We start from the raw sequence: 6,738 nt of genomic DNA, 5'->3' as shown, positions 1-6,738 counted from the left end.
ACTTTTGTACATTGAAATCCCAGGAGAATGTTATTTATTAACAGTGCGGTTAACAAACAAACATTGGGGGTTTGTGGAGGGGAGCTGGGGCGGAGGTGGTGGACACAGAGATGACAAGAAGGGTATCTGCTTCCTGAAGGGCACAGAGCCCTGGTGGGGAATGGACACTCCAGGTCTCGCAGTGGAGGACAGTGGGGGGTGCACCAAGGGTGGGGCTCGGGGGGGGAGGCATGGAATGTCCTGGGTTAACAAACAAACATTGGGGGTTTGTGGAGGGGAGCTGGGGCGGAGGTGGTGGACACAGAGATGACAAGAAGGGTATCTGCTTCCTGAAGGGCACAGAGCCCTGGTGGGGAATGGACACTCCAGGTCTCGCAGTGGAGGACAGTGGGGGGTGCACCAAGGGTGGGGCTCAGGGGGGGGAGGCCTTGAATGTCCTGGGGGAGGGCTGAGAGGATCAGCTGCAGGAGGGAAGTTTGAGCCAGGCTGGGAGACTGCTGGGTACCTGGTGTCCATCCAGGTGGTGGGACCATCACAGACAAGGGTGGGAAAGTGCAGGGGAGACAGACAGGAGGTCAATGCAGAGATGGAGAGGCAGAAACCAGGGTGGGTGGGCGGGTGCAGGCGGAGGAGCGACCAGGCTGGAAACAGACACCGGCCATGAGAACTGTGCAAGGACAATTCGGGTTTTAGTTTGTAGGCGGTGGAGAGCCGTCGAGAGTGTTGAGTGGATGACAAGCTCCAGGCACGCCATGGGAAGACCATGCGGGCAGCACAGTGAAATCTGGCCTGGGAAAGGCTGAAGGTGGGAGGCCGTGTTTGTGCCATAGGTGGGCTGGGACTGCGCTTGACGGATAAGCAAAGGCCAGAGAGCGTCGGACTCGACGATAACTGTTAACAGGGCGCATCGAAGCTCCGCCCCTTGGAGACGCTCAACGCTTAGTGTCTCCCTTTTACCATCAGAGCTACGGCCCTAAGTGGTAGGTCTGCTATTCCCCCATCTTACAGATGAAGAAACAGAGGCTCAGAGAAGAGAGGCAACTACTCTTGGGCGTGCAGCGTGTAAACAGCTGGGCCAGCATTTCCACTGAGGTCGGTCTGACTCCAGCTATGCCCCGTGTTGTGGAATGACACAATTGCTTGGAACCAGTTAACTGTGGGGGCGGGGGGGAGGTGTTCCGGTGACTCCTGCCTGGGTGCCTCTGAGGACAGATGACAGTGGGTAAGACGGGGCAGGCAGATGGGGAGGAGGAACTCGTAACTAGTCTGACCCGGACCAAAAGGAAACTTGATACCAGCAAAATACCATGGGTGCTATTAACAGTCTGGGATCAGGGCTATAGGCCGGGGGCTCAGGGAAAAGATGAGACCAGAGGTGTCCTCTTTTTTTTTTTTTTTTTTTTTGCGGTACGCGGGCCTCTCACTGTTGTGGCCTCTCCCGTTGCGGAGCACAGGCTCCGGACGCCACGAACCCGCGTCCCCTGCATCTGCAGGCGGACTCCCAACCACTGCGCCACCAGGGAAGCCCTAGAGGTGTCCTCTTGATACAAGGGAAGATGTTTGTTTTTATCACCGGGCTAGCAAAGCAAAGCGCAAGCAGAGTTAAAGGAGCACGGCTTGAGAGCTTGTAACGTGCCAGGCACTGAGCTACACGTTGCCGTGCCATCCTGTTATTGTCATCTTCAGTTACAGGTGAGAAAACAGAAGAAACTTGGAGATATTAAGTAATCACCTGCGGCCATCCTGTCAGTCATGGTAAACCTGGCTCTCAAGCCAAAGTCTGACTCCCAAAGGGCATATCCACCTAGACAAATATGGGACAAAGTCACCTAACAGGGGTTATCAAGTAGCATACTGGAATCATAGACCCCCCACATTTCCTGTATTTGCTTATCTGCATTCTGTCTGGAGTTAATATGTACTATTTTTGTAATAGGAAAAAAAAAGTTTTATAAAAGCAAAAAGGTGGATGTGTAATTGGATAGACTTTTTGGAAGACAATTTTCCAACCTCCATCAAAAGCTGAAAATTTGGCATATTCATTGACCTAACAATTCTATTCTTAGACGATAATCAAACAAGCAAGTAGAGATGATGTATGTATAAAGCCGTAGATTAGAAACAACTGGAAATACTCTAAATATCCCCTTTTAAAAATTTATTTTATTTTCATTACTTGTTTACTTCTGGCTGTGTTGGGTCTTTGTTGCTGTGCGCGGGCTTTCTCTAGTTGACGCGAGCGGGGGCTACTCTTGGCTGCGGTGCGCGGGCTTCTCATTGCGGTGGCTTCTTTTGTTGCGGAGCACAGGCTCTAGGCGCGGGCTTCAGTAGTTGTGGCACGTGGGCTCAGTAGCTCTGTGGCATGTGGGATATTCCCGGACCAGGGCTCGAACCCGTGTCCCCTGCTTTGGCAGGAGAATTCTTAGCTACTCTGCCACCAGGGAAGTCCCTACCTTAAATATCCTAATAAAGGGTTGAGAAATTTTGGCTCAGCCATACAGCTGAATTCAATACTAGGTAGCATCAGAAAGGATCACATAGATTGAGATGGGTGTGTAAAGATTATCCATGATATATTAACACATGAAGAAAATACACTAAAAAACATTATCTACCAATTGGTTTTATTTTGGTAAAAAATAATATTATATGAATACATTCATTAAACAATTCAGCTTTTTAGAAAAGTAGTGCTGCAAATAATTATTTAGTTCCACCTTTGATAAACGTTCATCAGAAGAGGCTGCACTGAGTGTGTGTGATGGGGAGGAAACCCAGCGAGGTTAGCAGGTAGCCCTTGAAGAGTGAGTAAGAGTTGTAAGGATATACATCAAAATGCTTTGTGACTTTAATTTTCTTTTTCTTTTAATTTTTATTTTAGATTGGAGTAGAGTTGATTTACAATGTTGTGTTAGTTTCAGGTGTCCAGCAAAGTGATCCAGTTATACATCTACACATAGCTATTCTTTTTCAGATTCTTTTCCCATATGGGCTATTACAGAATATTGAGTTAATTTTTCTTTTTAATTATCTGTATTTTCTAGTTTTTCTTCCCTCCAGTAGAAAAATGGATTACTTGGGGAGAAATATTTACTGTTAAATAATTTTTAAAACAGGAAGGAAAGAAACAGAGGTAGAAGAAGAGATGAAGGATGTGTGGCTTCAGGGACTGATGGAAGAGACACCTTCCAGAAGGTGGTCAGCAGTAGCAGCTGCCTCTGAAAGGTCCCAGGGGCTGAAGACCAAGAGGAGGAAAGGAGGGAGCCACACGTGACCACCCCCCATCTTACAGGAAACGTATGTTTATTGTTATTTATCTCCAGCCACCTTCCTCTCTCAGCCCAGACCTACCTTTTCCATTGCCTCTTTATTCCATAGGTGGTTCGAACTTAGTGTCAGAACTGCCTACTCCTTCCACCCCTTCGCTCCAGCCCCCAGACAGTCAGACAGGCAGAGAGACAGACCCCAGACTCACTCACTTGCACTCTCCTTCTTGGGCTCCCCACCATCCACCCAAACTGTCATTCTAGATTCCTCCCTCCCTCTCCCTGCACATTTAAATGATCCTTTAAATATCTCTTTGACTAAGCTCTCCTCTCTAACCTTGAGGGTGCAGCCTTAGTCAAACCTTCCTTATCTCTTGTCTACACTGATTCACCTACCCCTTAATCCATCTTCCTCACCTTCATCAATTCTAAATGCCATCAGACCATTTGACTCACACCTGACACCCTACTCCCATTCTTGCCAGAATAAATCTAACTTCTTTAAAATATTGCAAATAGTGAAGCAATAACCATCTGTGTGCATACAGCTCGGTTTTTTTCATTCAAATTATTTCCTTGGGATAAATCCCCAAGGTTGAAGGGTTTGGGATGTCATTATGTATCAACACATCTACCCTTCTGAAATTGAGCACTAATGCTCCCCACCGCTGGCATTTTTCTCCAACAAAAGTGATTTTAGGGTTTGTAGAAAAAAATCTTAATTTTTGCGCCCTGACTCTGCCTGTATTTTTTTTTCTCTGTTAAGTCAGGTGTTATCTTTTAATCAAGAAAAAATTATTTGCATTTTAAAGCATGATGCATGTAAGCACCTTCCTCCCTCCAGTTTTTTTGTTGATTTTGATTTTGCTTTTACACCCATATTGCTTCAGGTTATAGAAAGTTTTCTCTAACTGGCAGGCGTTTTGCAATGTGGCAGCTTCTCCCCAGTGAACTCTTTTTAAAAAGTAGGGCAGAGGTGGAGGGGAGGCTGGGCTTACTTTCTTCAAGGTGCGCCAAGTTAATAGTTTAAAAAAAAATTGGGGGGGGGTCATCTGTATTCTAGTGGGTAACTGATTCTCACTAGCTTAGTGGGCTGTTTTCTCTTTTTGATAAAGAAAAATGTAGTAGGTGTGGTCCCTGGATCAGGAGACATGAAAGATCTCCTTTGATTTGACTGTAGCCTTTTCTGGCAAACTTTAAACTGCTTGGGGTTGTCACCAGGATAAAATGACAATTGAATGAGTGACTGGGCCTTTCTTCCTCTCCCTCTGTGGAACTATCCAGGAATCCTAAGCAAGGATGTCAGGGCCATGGGTGCTTATACATGCTGGATTGATTTAAATGATTGCTTTGGGGCTAGTGGACAGATTTCAGAACTTGGATGATCCATATAAACTATCAAATAAAACTTACCATCTCTGGGTCAAATATACATTTTTGGTGACATAGCTTTTCTTCAAATCAGGAATAGTCTGTGAAATGCTGTTTTAAAAATGTCTTTAGCACAGAAACAGGCTCACAGACACGGTTACCAAGGGGGAAAGGAAGGGGTATAAATTAGGAGTATAGGATTAAAAGATACACACCACTATATATAAAATTGATAAACAACAAGGACCCACTGTATAGCACAGGGAAATATATTCACTATCTTGCAATAACCTGTAATGGAAAAGAATCTGAAAAAGAATTTATATCTATCTATGTATAGATATAGGTATATCTGAATCACTTTGCTGTACACCTGAAACTAACACAATATTGTAAATCAACTATAGTTCAATTAAAAAATAAATACCTTTATCAAACCGTCTCTGCTCTCCAAGCCACTGACCTGCTTTCCCATCCTCACAGACAACCCAGACATCACAAAGGAATGCCTCTCTCTTCTGCGGCAAACAAACCTACCCACGCGTGGACCCATCCTACCTTCCTTGCTCTCTGCTCGATAAAGGTTCCTGCCCCAGAGCCTTTGCACAAGCTATTGACTCTGCCCACATGTTCTCCACCCTCAGCCCACCCCTTCCTTCCGGTGCCAGCTCCTGCAGTGCTTCCTCAAAGCCTCCCTTGACCGCTCTTGGTGAGTCAAAGCCCCTCTTGTATGTCCTCCTGGCACTGTGTTACACCTCTCCTCCTAGGTGGCATTTTTGGTGTATTTGTACCCTTATTTGCTCATTGTCTGTCTTTCTAATGGGCTTGAGCCTGAGGGAGACAGGGCCAATGTCCATGATCATCTCCCAAAGAGTGAAAAGGCCAAGTTGACTAGCCCAGGCACAAGTGTGATCCGCCAAGTCAAAGACGAGATGCAGCCTCAGAGCTCCCGTGAGGGGTGACATCACACTGATCGCCATAAAGACCCCGTGCTGTGGGCCCTTTATTCCAGAGGAGGTAATGAATAAGTATTAACACCATAGGAGGTGAGGACAGGGAAGCTCTCTAGGGAGAAGCATTTTCAGCAAGACCCATGGGCTACCTACAAAGCAGATCCATCACTTCTTGCCTCCGATGCTGTCACCCTGGCCAAAGCCTCCATCACGTGTTTGGGGGACCACTCGTAACATCTTCCCCCCACGTGACCCGTCTCCACTCCGGCTCTACAAAATCCACGTTCCACACAGCAGCTGGGATAACTGTCCAACAATCTAGATAGAATCACATCACTGGCCTGCTCATAGCTGGACGTGACTTGTAGTCCCATTAGAACAGGTCGCAACCCCCAGTCTGTGTATCCCTGTGCCACCTGGCGCTGACCTGCTTCTCCTGTCTCTCTCTCCTCACCTGCTCTGCTCTGGCCACGCTGGCTGCTTTGGGGAACCTCAGATACTCCACCCAGAGCTTGTTCTCTGCTGGGAAAGCCCCCATGGCTGCCCCTCTCTCTTCCAGGTCTCCTTTTAATTGTCATCTCCTCGGAGAGGTCTTCCCTGCCCTCAGGCACACAAGTCTCATCCTGTCCTATTTTATTTTCTTCCCAGCTCTTATCTCTGTCTGAGTTACTGTTGTTTATTTTCTTGTTGATGTGTCTTTTCCTCCTAGCCTCCCCAGTATCCGGAGAGGATCTGGGACCAGGAGGCACTCAGCATAGAGTGGGAGAACGAACACGCTCTGAATTATCACTAACGAAAAAGTCATAGTTAAGGTGGAGGAGGAACACAGCATGTTAGGGTGGGGAAGGGTCCTGGAGAGCATCCCTGAGGTAGGCATCCAGACTCTGCCTGACCTCCTGCAGGGACCAAGAGCTAATTCTCATTCAGGGGACAAAGGGGGATAAACAACAATAGCCAATGAGATGACGCATTATGTAATTTCCACGAGTTTATTTACTAATCCCACTCTGATTCACCGCTTAGCATAACATTTATTAAGCACATACTCAGTGGGGGAGGCAAACATGTAAAAAAAATAACCTAGGGCTTCCCTGGTGGCGCAGTGGTTGAGAGTCCGCCTGCCGATGCAGGGGACACGGGTTCGTGCC

The 6,738-nt window shown here is 47.0% G+C and overlaps 1 long non-coding RNA gene across 3 annotated transcripts in view; it reads left to right on the top strand.

Moving 5' to 3' along the window:
• Positions 1–334: 334 nt before the first annotated feature.
• The window catches only part of LOC114484995 (uncharacterized), a 9,314-nt gene continuing 2,910 nt past the window's right edge, over positions 335–6,738 (top strand). For 2 of the 3 annotated variants that reach the window (XR_003678425.1, XR_003678423.1), the window contains exons 1-3: positions 1,592–1,692; positions 3,117–3,297; positions 5,121–5,346. This is a non-coding gene — a long non-coding RNA (uncharacterized lncRNA). Of the gene's footprint in view, positions 370–1,591; positions 1,693–3,116; positions 3,298–5,120; positions 5,347–6,738 lie in introns of those variants that run through there. The other variant, XR_003678424.1, reaches the window with a different exon arrangement.

The sequence above is a fragment of the Physeter macrocephalus genome, chromosome 3, assembly GCF_002837175.3.
Source record: "Physeter macrocephalus isolate SW-GA chromosome 3, ASM283717v5, whole genome shotgun sequence".
Lineage (NCBI taxonomy): Eukaryota > Metazoa > Chordata > Mammalia > Artiodactyla > Physeteridae > Physeter > Physeter macrocephalus.
This window is presented reverse-complemented; position numbering and strand designations above follow the sequence as displayed.